We start from the raw sequence: 17,956 nt of genomic DNA, 5'->3' as shown, positions 1-17,956 counted from the left end.
TGTATGAAAAAAGCTCTCTCCAATATTTCCCTTCTCTTCGCCATGGTTACACTGCCCGTTCTTTCCGTCTTTGGTCCTTCTACAAAGATTCCAGGGCTCTTTTTCCACCATAATATCAGAATATTTTTTTCTCTTTTAAAGGCTGTAGGTGGGGTGTGATGGACTGTACCACTATCATAGAAGATTTTTTCAGGACACATCGCAGTTCCATAGTAGAATTTATCAATAGTAGAATTCCATAGGACATTATTTACCAACATATTACCCAGTGTGAGACTCTGCCAGTAAACCTCAGAGCATTGAGTTCTCCACTGATAAAGATGGCTGTCTGAAGTCATGAAATCCACTGCTGGGATGCCTGAGAGACAGTAATTGAATCTTGGCTGGAATTAGGCTTTCTATTAGTGTTGATCTTTGGGAATTATGTGGTAAAAAGGGAAAACTCCTTTACTTTAGTCACTTTGAATGTTCAAATGTACAGAACCTGCAAAACTAAGCAATGAAAAAAATCCATCACCACTCTCATGATAGCATAACTCATAGTCTCTGCTGTTATGTAACAATACACACTTTCAATTTTCTTATCGCCTGTCTCCAGAGAGAATGTTGTTAGTGCTGATGACCTTGAATTAGACCTTGTTAACTCTGTAAAACAATCTTCCTCTGCTTAGATTTTCACTCAGATTGATTTTGTTCTCAGATTATTCCTGGCAGGACTGAGTTTCTAGGAAATGAAAAGTGAAAGAAAAAGTACAGAAGATCAGCCCTTGAATATACAACATTGTGCAGTGAGATTGTTAAATGTATTAGCTGCTATCCTGTGCTAGAGCCTGTCGTGGTAAGCAGTGGATGACAGGATCTAGCACAGATACTAATGAAACACTGTTAATGAAAGATAAAACACTTGAGTCTTATTTTAGTTTTCCATTTCCCTTTCATTTGTGATGTACTGTACAACAGGCCACAGAACATGCACAAAAACAGATATGCACACATTCACACCAGGCAATGACAGTCTGCCCAGTCAGAATCTGAGCTGAGGTATCAGAATTCTGAATTCCCTGAATTCTGTCATGGATCATCCACAATAAGGGCAAAGTTTGAACACGAGGATCCCCAGGAGAGAGCCTAGTAACATAAATCTTGGAGCAAAAGCAGATGATTAACTTCATAGTTTGTGTGGTTGAGCCAAAGTTGAGCATGAGGATATGTGAGTCACCATTCTTAGAAATGGATCCAACTTCAGACAGGCGTCAAAAGTAAGAGTATACAGTGCTGGGGCAATGACACTTCAATGATCAGAAGGATAACAAGAGTTTTAATGCATTGAAATTGATTTTCTGGTGATGCACACTGTCATGGAACTATTAATTTTTTAAGGATCACTTACTGACGTCAGACAGCTGCCAATTCTCCAGACTGGAAGGATGAACAGTTTATCCCCCTAGGTACCATATTTCCATATTTCGAAGCATTGGAATAATACATGTCATACAGCAACATAAAAACAGGAAGACAAGTATCACAGCCCCTATAATCGGTGTTAGTAACTTAAAAGAAAAACATTCCCCCTGGCCCAAACAGTGATTCTAACCAGGAGAGAAAAGCCGGTGTATCTTTTATGCCTCTCTCTTTATTCACCTTGTCTTTTAGTTCTTTTAAATGCTGAATAGCGAGTGTAAGATTTCCGTAATCATAGTCATTAGCTGGAATATATGTACAACAGGAGTCTCCTACTAAAGCATAGACTCCTCCAGATGCTGCATTTTGAAGGTCCAGCACGAACCTGTTCTGAAGTGCCATTAATCTAACTCCCCTTAATTCTTGTTTGATAGCGTCTAAGCCTTCTAACATGATATTAATAAAAGAGTACATTTCATAAAAAGTCGCATGGGTGAGGCTGTAGAATGAGGCATTAAAGCACATATATAACAAGATGCATTAAATTTCTTTAACTTTACAGTATGATTTATAAATTTATACCACAAATTACTCATATCCCCCTCATTATCAGTTTCATTCAGCCAGTTTGTATACAAAGAGGCTTCGTGTTTAGATTCTTCCTCTTTTGGGGTGGTGACAGGCTTCTACATAAAAAGGAAAAAGGCTGTGCACATCAGTCCCAAGCAGGTTATCCCCATCTGTCCTTGTGGAGACATCACTCCTGCGCTTTGTTCAGTTCGTTTGTGACCTTTTTACAGTGGGAAGCATGAATCCAGGGCACCATTTCTGTGACCTTCACAGCAGTGGCAGTGGTCAGCAGCACCTGGTACAGCCCCCTCCACCTGAGTGAACACCATTTCTTTTTCCTGAAGTCTTTCACCAGAATCCAGTCTCCTTATTCACTCATTAGTTCTTACAGCACAGGTAAATCCCTGTGGGCTGGAGCCCAGCATAATCCTAGGCTTTTTTGGTCAACATTGGTCAACAGATTGGTCAACAACTGGGTAATAACTCTTAGAAAAATCTACACATTGTTCCCCTGCCTCAGCTGTGACGTTTTGTAGAACAATTCTAGCTGAAGTTGTAAAATTTCTCTTTGTTCCGTTCCTGCAAAACATCTTATTATGAACAAACAAACCACAATAATCATTTGCATCTAGGGGAATCACTCCCAAGGGTAACCCCCCTTAAAGCTATATTGTTCTACCCATCAGGTTCTGCCACTAGATAAGAGAACCTTTCCCATGAAATCATTTTTTGACCTTCATGATCCCTTCAGGGCGTACAATTAGCACAGAAGCAGCAGCTTTAGTCCACATGTTTTTCAAACAGGATATTAACGATATGATCATAACGAATAATACCAGACCCACAAATATGTATTGAACCAGAGACCCTCTCCATGTTCCTAGCACAGACTGTAGCCATGCACCAATACCCCAATCATCTGGATTGCAGGATTTACGAAGAAAATTATTTTCGCAGTAATTAATTTATTATATTTACTATATTTATTATACACGTGTAAATTAATTACTGCGAAAATAATTTACTTCGTACACTGTGCAGAGTGCCGTATACTCCTAGTTGCGGCACACACGATACATACAGTAAAAAGCCTCAGGCACTGTGTTAGATGTGTTTTCGACGTTATATATGCGTTTATTAATGTCGTCGATTTTACGGTTGCAATTCGACGTTGATTATACGTCGAGGCGACGTATATATACGTATAGCCGTATTTTCGCCGTGAATATACGTATATTCGACGAATCAATGCCCACTGGGTAAACTCTTGAGCAAACTCTGAACCAGCTCTAAGGAAACTAATCCGATTAGACGTTACTTTGACTCATCTTTTTACGCTCAGTGCTGGATTGCTCAAACTCCAGCTAGGGTTAGGGTTAGCATTCCCACGCTACTTCGACACTTTGTTTACGCTCAGTGCTGGATTTTGGGAACTTCAGGACGAGTGGGAATTTTCTCCTATCTGTCAATTCTGTTTTGTTTTGGAGACTCTTGGCTGCCTATGTTGTACAGTGCAGCGTGAAGGAAACATTTTCCAAAACTGTGTCAGCTCAAAAGTTGTAAGAAAACCTCTCCAGCTGCTTTAACTCTCTTCATTTTTGTCATTTAATGTGACACTCGATGTATAACTGGAGCCTCACATATGCAAATGGTGAGGCTCCAGTTCGACACCACTTTACAGTATCTGACAAAAGCATGGCAGACTGTGCCATGACCGGCAGATAACTTCTGCTTATTTTTACCATATTAAACATTGGAAATCCTCCCACTTGCATTTGTGACACTTGATTTTGACTCCACCTAAGACACTCTTAAATCTTCAAACACTTTTCTCTTCTCCCGCAACACTCTTGTCTGTCGGCACTATGTGGCAGCATTGCATGACAACCCATCTCACCACAGAAAGGAACCTAACAGCTTTGGTAAGAGAGGAGAAAAGAACATAGCCCGTACGGGGATTGAACCCATGACCTTGGCGTTATTAGCACCACGCTCTAACCAACTGAGCTAACTGGCCTCACAACGGTGGTCCTCTCTGTGCTGCAAAAAATCGAACTCAGGGAATTTCTTTTGCCCTCCTTTGAATAGAAAGCCGTGTAATTCAGTGTACGGGCTTTCTCGTGCAGTTTCATGGTTCTTGTAACCCAAATCCTACACTGGCCTGAAGTGTCCCCCCATTTCACAGCATTTTTCAGCTGATTTAAAATGTACCTAAAGGAGAAGCATTATTGAAGACCATCAATTACCAAGAGCTTTTGGTGGTCATTTTTAATGACCACAGAGCACTATGACCTCGGTTTTACATCTCATCCGAAAGACAGCGCCCTTTTACAACACAGCGTCTCCGTCACTATGCTGGGACATTGGGACCCGCACAGACCTCAGGGTGAGCGCCCCCCCGCCGGCACCATTAACACCGCTTCCAGCTGGAAGCTTTGTTTTTCCCTGTAGCTTACCCTCATCCGGGTACTGACCTGGCTCACACCTGCTTAGCTTCAGTGGGTTTTCAGTTGCGAGTTGCAAGGGGATGCAAGTGATGGAGCCGCTCGCTGCAAAAGCCACTGCATTGGCCGGGAATCAAACCCAAGCCTCCCGCGTGGCAGGCAAGAATTCTACCACTGAAACACCAATGCTCAGTGTCTGGGCCTTCAAAAAAGACGCTTTTTTGGTGCTCTGTGCAAAAAGCGTCGACATATGCTTCCAGCTGCAAAATGCCATTCGCGGATGCTGAAGAATTTATTTCAAGGCAGCGGGTACAAGCGATTGGGCGTTTTAAAACCACCAGGAACAACAAAGAGGCGCGCTTCTTTGCTTGCGCCGGAACACACCAACTGGAGGCGGACAACGTAGTCGGCAGGATTCGAACCTGCGCGGGGAGACCCCAATGGATTTCTAGTCCATCGCCTTAACCACTCGGCCACGACTACAGCAAGCCCCACAGCCGCTGCGTTCTTGCTACAATCTTACCTGGATCGCGAGGCGCCGGCGGAAGCCTATTTCAAAGTCGTTCTCCGTTTCAAAAAAACATTTCCAAAATACAAGCCTTGCAGACAGACACGCCTCAGAGGACTTAAGGGTGGCTTCATGTCGGAATGATAAAGTCTCCCCGTCCGGACATGAAAATGCCACTTTGTTACACACAAAAAAAGAATCAACAACAGAGAAATGCCCACAAGCATTTGAAAAGCCGCACCACGTCGCACTTGAAATAGCTCTTACATTAGTGGTAGACGCAGGAATCGCCTTTTTATTTACGCTCTTACCAACGCGATGGAAAGCAAAACAAAGCAAAGCAGAGCAAAACAAAACGAACAAACGAAAACCCTCACGTCCCGCACTTGCATATAACGCCGTTACGTGCCCAAGCGGTATTGTACGTCATCCTAGCACTGCACGCCGGTGCGTATGGTATATGGGAACGAGCACACGCCACGAATCGTCTCGAATCACTCCCTACAGCTGTAAGGTGCCTTGAAGCGTGCACCCCCAACATTCTTCTTTGCTCATCTGTGAAAGGTAAACTCTTGAGCAAACTCTGAACCAGCTCTAAGGAAACTAATCCGATTAGATGTTACTTTGACTCATCATTTAAGGGATCCTTGTTAATTGGAGAAATCAATGATTTCGAATGAATTCTGTATGCGTTAAAAGACAGCTATACACAGAAAACATGCAGGACACTGCTCATGATGTTTCCCGAGCCGAAACACAGTGCGTTTTTCCAAGCCATCTGACCAAGCCTGCCCACTGAAAACTGCAGGAGATCGTGTAAAGACGTTCAAGTTTGTAACTACTGCACGCACAGGAAGCAGAATAAATTCCTCTATTCAAACTGTCAAAGGTTTGCTTTGCGAACGCTGCAGGACATCGCACAATCTCTTTTGAACAGGGACAAACGATTTCTTATGGGGCGCAGTAAGTACAGACGTTTAAAAAGCTCCACTCATGCCAATGATGCAGCATGAAGAAGCGCAACCTAAAGTTTGCATTCCTAGCACTGTTGCAACCTAGCACTGTTGCATTCCCCGCATCAGTAGCTAAGAGAATATAATTTACGACTCTTGTTAATGCAGTTTCAGAAACCAGACTGAAATTTCTCAAGTATATTATTTGAATCCATTTGATGTTGGGCAACAACTATTCTTTCAAGACTTTTAGATTGAAATGGGACCTTTGAGACAGGCCTGTAGTTGTTAAGAACTTGTGGATCCAAATTTGACTTCTTAAGGAGCGGTCTAAGAACCACTACCTTAAATTGATCATGTACGACGCCTGACGCAAGCGATGCATTCATCATCATTCATTCATTCATTCATCAGCTTTCATTCCTAGGAGTGAAAAATAACCATTTTTGAAGACATTTTAGTTTCTAAAACACTACAATAAAGTTAAAAACATCAGTTTTATATTACTTTTAGTATTTTTAGTGAAATTAGTCATTTATTGCACTATTTTTAATATAATCTCTAATTAAAAGTGAATAGAATTAAGTTTGGAGCAACAAGGAACACAAAAAAAAAGATTTTAAGGAAAAAAATGATGTCTTCTGTGCCAGGTGCCTGCAAGGGGAGAAAGCTAGAATCCTACCCAGGCTCCTGGAGCTCTGTCCTGGCTAAAGGAGGGTGAATCCATCCCCTTCAAAGCTCCATGAAAAAATGATCATTTAAAATTTGAAAAAAAAAACATCATATAACAACAGTTTTCATTCATAGGAGTGAAAAACAACCATTTTTGAAGACATATTAGTTTCTAAAACACTACAATAAAGTTGAAAACATCCGTTTTATATTACATTAATTTTTGTGAAATTAGTCATTTATTGCACTATTTTTAATAAAATCTCTAATTAAAAGTGATTAAAATTAAGTTTGGAACAACAAGGAACACAAAAAAAAAGATTTTAAGGAAAAAAATATTGTCTTCTGTGCCAGGTGCCTGCAAGGGGAGAAAGCTAGAATCCTACCCAGGCTCCTGGAGCTCTGTCCTGGCTAAAGGAGGGTGAATCCATCCCATTCAAAGCTCCATGAAAAAATGATATTTTTAAATTTGAAAAAAAAAAAAAACATTATAGAACAACATCTCTTGGTCCACAGAGTGCAAAAATCCAACTTTGAAGAAAATCCATTGACTGATCCCCGAATCCTGAAGTTTCTTCGCATGATATTGGGCTTGCAACCACTTTCTGGAAAATGATGAAAAATGCCAAAAATGAAAAAAAAGTTATCAATTCTAGAGCCTAAGAGGAAAATAAGACAAATGTATATCTCCAAATAATTTTATGTGCTTCAGAAGAGCCCAGGAAAGTTTTTTGCATACATGAAACCACGCCCGTTTGCACGTAAGCAGACATGGTTGCACACACGACTGCATGAAAGCACGCGTGCATGCAAAATCATCCTGTTAAGCATTTGAAAAGCCGCACCACGGCGCACTTGAAATAGCTCTTACATTAGTGGTCGACACAGGAATCGCCTTTTTATTTACGCTCTTACCAACGCGATGGAAAGCAAAACAAAGCAAAGCAGAGCAAAACAAAACGAACAAACGCAAAACCCTCACGTCCCGCACTTGCATATAACGCCGTTACGTGCCCAAGCGGTATTGTACGTCATCCTAGCACTGCACCCCGGGGCGTACGGTATATGGGAATGAGCACACGCCACGAATCGTCTGAAATCACTCCCTACAGCTGTAAGGCGCCTTGAAGCGTGCACCCCCAACATTCTTCTTTGCGCATCTGTGAAAGGTAAACTCTTGAGCAAACTCTGAACCAGCTCTAAGGAAACTAATCCGATTAGACGTTACTTTGACTCATCCTTTAACAGTTTTCAGTCTCTGTCTTTAAACACCTTGCTCAGTCACATTCAAGCCACAAGTACTCTTCTCGGATGTTGCACAAACAAATCCTAATGTCTTGAAAGCATTGCAGCATGTTTGTGTCCCACTTCCCGTGGCTGCAGGACGACTGACACGAACGGACAAACACAATCTGTGGCGTTTAGCGTGACATAGTCTTGCAGGCATCGTGCTGTCTTACTGCAATACTATACCACTTGAGGAAACAGTCCATCTGGCCATGAAACTCATTTGAACGTCTAGCTACAGCAACTAACAATAACATGATTTATTCAGGATGTGTGGAATCAGCACGTCCCGGAGACAGCTTCTGAAATCGTGAGCATTCTCTGGTGGTGTCCTGGAGGGCTCCCCCGGGCATGTGTTGGTGGTATAGTGGTGAGCATAGCAACCTTCCAAGCAGTTGACCCGGATTTGATTCCTGGCCAACGCAGTGGCAAGTGTTTTCAAATGCTGTCACAAGCCTTGGATTGTGACTAGCAAAGCGAAGCCTTTTGAAAGAGCTAAAGCACTGCAAAACGGAATTGAAGGAGAATCTTACAGGGGATTCTGAGCGGTGTCTAAATAAATAAATTCACAGCGTCCGCGGATGGCATTTTGCAGCTGGAAGTAGATGTCGACGCTTTTTGCACACAGCACCAAAAAAGCGTCTTTTTTGAAGGTACAGGCATTGAGCATTGGTGGTTCATTGTTAGAACTCTCGCCTGCCACGCAGGAGGCTTGGTTTCGATTCCTGGCCAGTGGCTTTTGCAGCGAACGGCTCCATCACTTGCATCCCAACTTTTGCAACTCGCAACTGAAAACCCACTGAAGCTAAGCAGGTGTGAGCCAGGTCAGAATCCGGATGAGGGTGAGCTACAGGGAAAAACAAAGCTTCCAGCTGGAAGCGGTGTTAATGGTGCCGGCGGGGGGGCGCTCACCCTGAGGTCTGTGCGGGTCCCAATGCCCCAGTATAGTGACGGAGATGCTGTGTTGTAAAAGGGCGCTGTCTTTTTGGATAAAACCGAGGTCACAGCGCTCTGTGGTCATTCAAAATGACCACCAAAACCTTTGACAAAAGCTCTTGGTAATTGATGGTCTTCAATAATGCTTCTCCTTTAGGTACATTTTAAATCAGCTGAAAAATGCTGTGAAATGGGGGGGCACTTCAGGCCAGTGTAGGATTTGGGTTACAAGAACCATGAAACTGCACGAGAAAGCCCGTACACTGATTACACGGCTTTCTATTCAAAGGAGGACAAAAGAAATTCCCTGAGTTTGATTTTTTGCAGCACAGAGAGGAGCACTGTCATGAGGCCGGTTAGCTCAGTTGGTTAGAGCGTGGTGCTAATAACGCCAAGGTCGCGGGTTTGAGCCCTGTACGGGCCAGGTCTAGGTCCAGGTCCCTGTTTATGAAACAGGCAAATGACTGTCTCAGGGGCCCATTCCTCATTCTCAAGACACATGTATGCAGTATGTACACCGTGCATTGAGCAATAGGGACTGAATACACCACAGGTAAGGTTAGAAGTCATTCTGAGGTGCCACATGTGAGGGATACAGCTAGGCATCCGAAATGTAGGGTTTGAGGCCCTTCAGGAGTACTGCATCCTTTGAGACAGACCCGTGCATGTTAAACAAATGATCATTTCTTTCGGCATTAGGGACTAAATATACTAAACATATGATGCTAAAATGTTATTTTCACATATATTAATGTAATAAATGATTGCTTATGCTTTATAAACAAATCTAATTAAAATAAAAGCTTAAGTTTTGTATTTATCTTGTACCATAGAACATGATTTTCTTTGTATTTCAAGCCCACAAAGTGTCCAAATGACGCACTACATGATATAAGGAAGATTATCACATGCATATCGGTATTATCTTTCTTATGAAAATGCATTCCTTTCATTACCTTTTACTTTTTAAAATGAACTCAAATTGAGTATAATGTAATAATTTAAGTAGAATAGATTCTAATAATATAATGATCCAGTGTTTTGCACTACTTCACTGCTTCACTGCTCTATGCCATCTGGAAATAAATCCTCAGACTGCTTACTGCCCTGGGCATGTACCAATAAATTAAAGGAGCACATCTGTTTATCACTGCGTTGAAGCAGGAGACACACAGTCTCTGCAAACACATCCTAGATACAGTGTTCCAGCACCTTTGACCTCATCCAGAACGTATCATTTCTTGAAAGGGATTGCTGTCCGAATGCACATCTGAATCCCAAACAGAACCTCTAGTAAAATACGATCATTTGTGAAACAGGCAAATGACTGTCTCAGGGGCCCATTCCTCATTGTCAGACACATGTATGGAATGCTTTCACTGTGCATTGAGCAATAGGGATTAAAAACACCGCAGGTAAGGTTAGATGTCATGTTCTATGATCATTTCTTTCAGCATTAGGGACTAAATATACTAAACGTATGATGCTAAAATGTTATTTTCACATATATTAATGTAATAAATGATTGCTTATGCTTTATAAACAAATCTAATTAAAATAAAAGCTTAAGTTTTGTATTTATCTTGTACCATAGAACATGATTTGCTTTGTATTTCAAGCCCACAAAGTGTCCAAATGTTCTATGATCATTTCTTTCAGCATTAGGGACTAAATATACCAAACGTATGATGCTAAAATCCTGAAAAAAGGATGTGCTCCATCTCGTCAGTAGATTGGATTCCAAAACTGATTTGGGTCAATATACATTACCTTTGAAATTAAAGTACAGTCTACTGTAGGGAACCATCAACTTAGAAAGCATTGGCCTTCCCTGGGGGTCAGGTAGGTGCAAAAGATAAACTTTTATCCTATCTTTACCTTAAGATAAGTGGCCAAGCAGTATTTTTCCAAGTTTCACCAAGCACATCATGTTGCCATAGTAGACAAAGTTCTATAAAATGTTAAATAACTTTTAAAAAAAGCATCTTGGTCTTACAGTACTGTACAAGGTGAATTAAACTGTCCCTGGTAATAAAAAGTAATTAGAAGCATCTCAGAAACTTTATCTCTAGAAACATTAGCTGTTTTATATCATGTAATTTAGTGTGATGTTGTCAGAATTCAAGGACATTATCACACACAGAAATTGGTTCAGTTAAATCTAAAAAACACAGCTAAACATGGGTTTAAATGTAACAGAAGTCTTACCTCTTGTCAAAAGATTTAATTCAAGAAGCGATGTAATAAATGATTGCTTATGCTTTATAAAGAAATCTAATTAAAATAAAAGCTTAAGTTTTGTATTTATCTTGTACCATAGAACATGATTTTCTTTGTATTTGAAGCCCACAAAGTGTCCAAATGATGCACTACATGATATAAGGAAGATTATCACATGCATATCGGTATTATCTTTCTTATGAAAATGCATTCCTTTCATTACCTTTTACTTTTTAAAATGAACTCAAATTGTGTATAATGTAATAATTTAAGTAGAATAGATTCAGGTAGGAAATATAGAGTCATGATGTTTATGGCTGACATCATTTCACATGGGTGAATTTTAAGCTAAGAAATAAAAACATTTACAATGAAGATACCATTGCTTAATTTTAAATGCCTTTAAAAAATAAATACCTCCTGAGAATAATTTGCCACTCCCAGATCCTTGGTAAGGTACTGTTTGAATCCAATCAGGAGAGGAGCATCCAGGGAGTGCTTTCTATAGAGTCCAGCTTGGGCCACTCTCTTCCGGCCTGCTGATACTTTTTAACTACTCAGGGCCTGTAAGGATATAAAACACCGGTTTAAACATTTTATACCTATAAGACAAATTAGAATTTTAGTAAAAAATAGATACATCTGAAAAATAAAAAGTCTTACTGCTGATAGAGTTCTTCAGAGCTCACATCTTCCCCTTCCTTATCCGCTTCAGTTTCAGTTTCTAGAGCAGCCTCTGGCATCTCTTCCTCCTGGACTGCGGCCTCTTGCTCAGGGCCGCTGGAATGCAGGTAGATTCTTTTCAACATGCTTTTACATAATATGTTGTAACAATGATTTCAAAAAGAAACTACAGAAGCCTTACAGATTAAAAATATCTCACCTTGCCAATGTGTCTTCAGGCTTCCCATGTACAAAAAGGCCCAAGGACTCTAGCAGTCTTACAACCACTATCCTGTTTGCCTCACCAGACACGATCTCTATTCTGTGGTAATCCACGATGACCCCGTTCTTCAGGTGATTCATCATGTCCTCCCTCGCCTGTTGAGAGGCCATCCTGATGTTTTCTGCCGTGGCGTGCTTCATACACGCCCTCTTCAAGTGAGCAGGAAGCTGATCAAGAGTATTCAGGCACATCTTGCACACCAGGGGAATCCTCGCGGGTTTCCTTTGAAAATAAATAATACCATCTGTGTATAGAAACAAGCTAAGACTGATTTCTTAAATTATCCTTAATTTTCTCTCTCATAGTTTGAGCATAATGATTTTATTGCATTTATATAAGAATTGCTCATTGCTCCTAAATAAATAATGGTTTCATAAAAAAGTGAACACTTGGTCTCAGTCACAGACTTTCCAATAGAAGCCATTGTGGAGTTCAGCAACTGCAGGTCCTAGAAGTGGGGAAGGAATTTTAAAAGAGAAATTGAATTACAATACAGAAGGAATGGCTGAGGGATCACTGAAATATATATATACAAATTCCAAAGACTGAGTCCATATAGAAACAACTACCTTTCATTTTCAGTATAAGAAAAAAAAAACATTATCTTCCAAAGCATCATAAAATTGTCCCTTCTTCCAGACTCTACTTCTCTCTTGTAGTAGTATAGCAGACCTTTCCAGGTCAGCAGATCACAGAGTCCGAAATGAGCTTCCTCCATCAAGCAAAGTACCTGAACATGACTCTGTCTTCATAAAAGCGCCCCTGTAATAAAGAAATTAAATCCGAAATCAAGAGGGCAGTTGCCTACTGAAATACAAGAAGTCATCAATTTTAACCTAGCAACACATTAAAGGCTGCATCTATACAAGTACGATTCTAGAAATGCTCACCAGATTACGTTTTAAGAAGGAACTGCGCCTCAGGTTCCGCCGAGATCTTAACTCGGATGGCAGGATTCAGAGTCCGGAGTGCGGACTGATGGCGCACGGAGGGTCCATATACTGTGGATCCCTCAGTGATCTTCCGCGTATTCAAACCGCCAGCGTGTGACTCCCCTGTCCCCGTGACCTCATTGCTCTGCTCTCTCCTCTGTGCAGCTGAGCCCGACTCACGGTAAAATGGAAAAAAATATGCCCTCGACGTGAGATTTATTCTGGAGCGAGCCAGTGTTGCGCATAGCTGCCTTCAAAGCAGTTAACCCAGGTTCGATTCCCGGCCAACGCAGTTACGAATGTTTTCAAATGCTGTCATGAGCCTTGGATTGTGACTAGCAAAGCGAAGCCTTTTGAAAGAGCTAAAGCACTGCAAAACGGAATTGAAGGAGAATCTTACAGGGGATTCTGAGCAGAGTCTGCATACATGCAGTCAGATAAAGGTGCTGAAAGCTTTAGCTACTCTCAATGTCATGCTGCCCTTCCCCGGAGTAAATCTGTTACATTGTAAGAATGCTTCTGGCAGGTTCAAAAAGAGACCCTTGTTAATTGGAGAAATCAATGATTTCGAATGAATTCTGTATGCGTTAAAAGACAGCTATACACAGAAAACATGCAGGACACTGCTCATGATGTTTCCCGAGCAGAAACACAGTGCGTTTTTCCAAGCCATTTGACAAAGCCCACCCACTGAAAACTGCAGCAGATCGTGTAAAGACGTTCAACTTTGTAACTACTGCACGCACAGGAAGCAGAATAAATTCCTCTTTTCAAACTGTCAAAGGTTTGCTTTGCGAACGCTGCAGGACATCGCACAATCTCTTTTGAATGGGGACAAACGATTTCTTATGGGGCGCAGTAAGTACAGACGTTTAAAATGCTCCACTCATGCCGACGATGCAGCATGAAGAAGCGCAACCTAACGTTTGACAGACAAAAGCCAGGCGCCGCTACGAGCAATATGAAATCATACTGACAAGCACACGGCGTTTCGCGCTGACACAAAAGTAATCTCGACAGACGCTGTTCTCTGCATAAAGCTGAAAGAGCGTTTCTGTTGACACGTAACAAGTTCGTTTCTTTCTACCATGATATCACCGTGACCAAATCTGTCTTTAAACACCTTGCTCAGTCTCTGACGAGACTGTCAAAAATTGCTTTCGCCGATTGTATTGCAAACCGGCGGAAGCGGGGTATTGGGAAAAGTTTTCAACTAGCAATAATCACGCCTCGGCTAACCCTCACAGGCTACGATACTGCCACTGCGCAAAGCTGACGGTTGCCAGGCAACCGCGGGGATCCTATGGAAATCGTTATCGATCGTGTCATGGCATGTCGTTGCTATAACGCTTCATATTTGTCGTCTTCTTCTTCTTCTAGCTTGAGGTTTTGAAGAATTTCATGACAGACAAGGGCTCCGTTGGGAACAAAGGGCGTTGTGAGAAAACCGTTGCTTATTTTCAGCAGCAGAAATACAACCCTTTAAATACAAGATGACAGAACAATGACGAAGGGCATGCCGGGAGGAACTCATGCACTACAGAGGAAAGGGGGCGGGCACGTACAGTTCACATTCAAGCCACAAGTACTCCTCTTGGATGTTGCACAAACAAATCCTAACGTCTTGAAAGCATTGCAGCATGTTTGTGTCCCACTTCCCGTGGCTGCGGGACGACTGACACGAACGGACAAACACAATCTGTGGCGTTTAGCGTGACATAGTCTTGCAGGCATCGTGCTGTCTCACTGCAATATTATACCGCTGGAGGAAACAGTCCATCTGGCCATGAAACTCATTTGAACGTCTAGCTACAGCAACTAACAATATCATGATTTATTCAGGATGTGTGGAATCAGCACGTCCCGGAGACAGCTTCCGAAATCGTGAGCATTCTCTGGTGGTAGGGGCGTTCAAGATGGCGCTCAGGTGGGAGGTAAAGTTTAGTGGTTGGGGAGTTTTTTTGAGTTTTTCATGACCTGAATGTTAATTTTTGCTTTTTTTGACTACAGAAAAATAAGGACTTAACACTAGTTGTTTAAACTTCAGTTATAATTGAAAGAAAAAAAAAACCATTTTTTTTTAGGTTTAAAAAGTCCGATATGAGTAACACTGGGAAAAGAAAAGAGAGTGCTGGGTCTTCGAAGGAGAACTCTAAGATACCTCAATCGTATATGTATAGCACTACAAAAAAATCGATGGCAACTAAAGGGAAAAGTGAAGCAGCTGCAGGGGCAGCAAGAGGGCGGAGGCGCCGCGCGCCCGGCCGAAGTGTTGGACCGGTGCGCTTTACGTGCTGAAATAAACACGCGACAGCCCCGAAATGTTTCCAGAGTGCTGTGCACTGAAGACTTGCCTGGTGCTCCTCCGTGCAGATTCTTTGTCCTCCTCCAGTGCGGGACGAGCCAACACAAGGGAGCGCATTCGCCAACATCCAGGCACGCAATGCGATTTGGAAAGCAGCTCCTTTCCAAAGAGTTGCACACGAACGATCCTTCAGTCCCGCTCGGGGGGCACGGAGCCCCCGCCACACACAGCTTCAAGTAGCGAGTCAGGCGCCAGGGCTTTCGCTTACGGCCACACCACTCTGAACATGCCCGATCTCGTCTGATCTTGGAAGCTAAGCAGAGTCGGGCCTGGTTAGTACTTGGATGGGAGACCGCCTGGGAATACCAGGTGTGCTCAGGTTGCTCTCCCGACCAGGTTGCTCTCCCGGCCAGCAGGGGTCGCCGTTGGTGCCGTAGGCTTTGGGAGGAAAACCTGCAGGATGGAAAGGTGATCTATAGCCTCATCTCTAGAGATGTTTTGTTGCTGTGGCATGTGTGTGACCCATATTCAAAAAAAAAAACCCGTCTGTAAAACGAATATCGAAGCTGCCTCTAAATCTGCAAATGAAGATGAGTCGATAAACCACTCGTTTTTCGTATAACTAGACATATATTCATTTGTTACCGATTTCATTCATTGAGCACGGATACAATAGAGGTACAGCCATTCACTGTTTGACATGTCTGCACTGGTACAGAACCGAGCAATCAGAAAACGGGTGAAACTGTCTTTAGACTCAGCATACAGTACCGAGGCCCCCCATGACCAAATAAAGGCTAACCTCGATAATCAGCCTAAAGAACGCAGACTACAGCAAAACGACTGACTTTGAAAAGGGAATGAACGTCCGGAAGGAGTAGTGGAACTAGCTTGAGATGCTTCTCCGGACCCCTAACTAAAAGCCAGCGAGAACCAGCAGCGGCGTCCACTCCTGTCGAACCGGGATCCTTCCGCAGCCACGCAGCTCGTGGTGTCCTAACCCTCCCGTATCTGATTTTGGACCAAGCACATCAGGGGAGAGCGCGAACGCAGTCCCCCACTTCTAGAAATTATGCAGTCGAGATTCCCACATTTGGGGAATTCGCAGGGGTCAACACAGCCGGAGTGCAATGGCCGAGCCTCGCCCTGGGTGAACCTCCTTCTTGATCAAGGTATTTCCCCTGCCAGGTAAGTATGAGTTAAACATGCCCCTGCAAGCGGCCCGCACCCACAGCACAAATCGCGCAGCCTAGGCCACCTCCTCGCCCCGCACGCCACCGCCTCCAGCTGGGCCCACTCTTTCACACACTCACACGCCACACTAACACTCAAAAGTGTGGGCAAAACGAGAAAACGAGCGCGCCGTTTCCTACACATCTGCAGTCGCCGTTGCGCATTCGCAGCATGTCCCGGGATGCAATTCGGCCTCATTTGCATAACTCCAGACCGGCAGATCGCCACGCAAGCTCGCGACGTGCGCCTGCCACACACCGAACAAACCTTTTCAGCAATTTCCAAAAAACGGGCCTGCTCGCCTGCCCACAAGGCTCCGTCTCTTACCTGCTCTCCAGAGCCTGCTGCCTTCTGTGCTTTTCTCTCGGCACCGCTGCAGTGCACACAACTCCTGCAGCGGGAGGGGGGGAGAAAGTTCCCGCGCTCCGCCGCAGGGAAGGCTCGCTCCGTGCGCACACGTCCTTTCGATGCCAGTCCAACAAGTGCTCCGCATTAGCTGCGTCGGGGCTCCGGCGTGTCGCACCTCACCTCACCTCGCACTGCCCCCTCCTTGAATGTCTGCCGCTGGGCATGCCCCGCTCTCCTCCGCCTTATCTTATCGCGTGTGAGCACCGACAATGGCCACAATGCCGGGGAATGGCACCTGTAAAGTGTTAATTGGGGCACAGGAACAGCCCGTCTCGTCTCGGGGGGGCCGGCTTCAGAGACAATACAGCAAACACAGCGGGGCGGGGGAAGAAGACGACACCACACATGCGGGTACATTCAGCTCCGGCGGGAACGAGACATTTGTCGGTCTTTTCAAGTGCCGAGAGCCGAGCAATCCTTCACTTGTATCGTTTCTCCCCGGTGACTAGATCTGGCCCTGCGACTCTCGACTGGGCTCACCCCCGGGGCAGCCCAGCAGGTGTGAGCCTGGCCGGCACCCGGATGGGAGATTCCACCCCGGAAAAGCTCCGGTTGCTGCTGCTCCTGCAAGAGGTGTGACTGGGACCAGTAGGGAGCGCTCACCCTGCGGGCTGTGTGGCTCTCTTACGCCCCAGCCTCCTGATGGCGACACTCTGCTGCACAAACAGGCGCCGTCCTTCGGGGGAGGCGTCAAACCGAGGTCCCGACCCTCCTTGGCCATTAGGAAACCCCAGGGCGTCTCTCAAAAAGAGACGCCGGGGGTGTCCCTCTGGTGTTAGTGCTCCCCTTTTCCCATCAGTCGGGGTCTCCTCCTAATCCCCGTCTCACCTGTAACAATCAATGACGAGGCCCCCCTGTCCGTGAGATTTAGTACTCGCGCAAGAGACCGGGGGCAGAGCGCGAACGCGGTCCCCCGCCCCCCACAAAGTGCGCGCTCCGGGTTCCCTCTCGGGGCCCTGCAACACAGCGGAAGGGCAGCGAGAAGGAGCCTCTTGCTCTGACGCCGCAAGGCCACAAGAGGGCGGAGGCGCCGCGCGCCCGGCCGACGTGTTTGACCGGTGCGCTTTACGTGCTGAAATAAACACGCGAAAGCCCCGAAATGTTTCCAGAGTGCTGTGCACTGGAGGTTTTTGTCTGGTGA

At 44.1% G+C, this 17,956-nt stretch overlaps 3 non-coding genes and 1 pseudogene across 3 annotated transcripts; 1 reads left to right on the top strand and 3 right to left on the bottom strand.

The window, feature by feature from the left end:
* Positions 1–4,816: 4,816 nt before the first annotated feature.
* On the bottom strand, positions 4,817–4,898 carry trnas-aga (transfer RNA serine (anticodon AGA)). Its single transcript has one exon. It is a non-coding gene; the product is annotated as a tRNA-Ser (tRNA).
* Positions 4,899–14,001: 9,103 nt separating this feature from the next.
* On the bottom strand, positions 14,002–14,143 carry LOC148633076 (U4 spliceosomal RNA). The gene has a single exon (XR_015934039.1). It is a non-coding gene; the product is annotated as a U4 spliceosomal RNA (small nuclear RNA).
* A 1,293-nt stretch (positions 14,144–15,436) lies between these two features.
* On the top strand, positions 15,437–15,555 carry LOC148633075 (5S ribosomal RNA; annotated as a pseudogene).
* Positions 15,556–16,206: 651 nt separating this feature from the next.
* On the bottom strand, positions 16,207–16,370 carry LOC148633074 (U1 spliceosomal RNA). Its single transcript, XR_015934026.1, has one exon. It is a non-coding gene; the product is annotated as a U1 spliceosomal RNA (small nuclear RNA).
* Positions 16,371–17,956: the final 1,586 nt, after the last annotated feature.

The sequence above is a fragment of the Lepisosteus platostomus genome, unplaced genomic scaffold (genome assembly GCF_059453375.1).
Source record: "Lepisosteus platostomus isolate fLepPlt1 unplaced genomic scaffold, fLepPlt1.hap1 Scaffold_48_H1, whole genome shotgun sequence".
In the NCBI taxonomy this organism is placed as follows: Eukaryota; Metazoa; Chordata; class Actinopteri; order Semionotiformes; family Lepisosteidae; genus Lepisosteus; species Lepisosteus platostomus.
The sequence above is the reverse complement of the archived record's forward strand: the minus strand, read 5'-3'. Positions and strand labels throughout refer to the sequence as shown.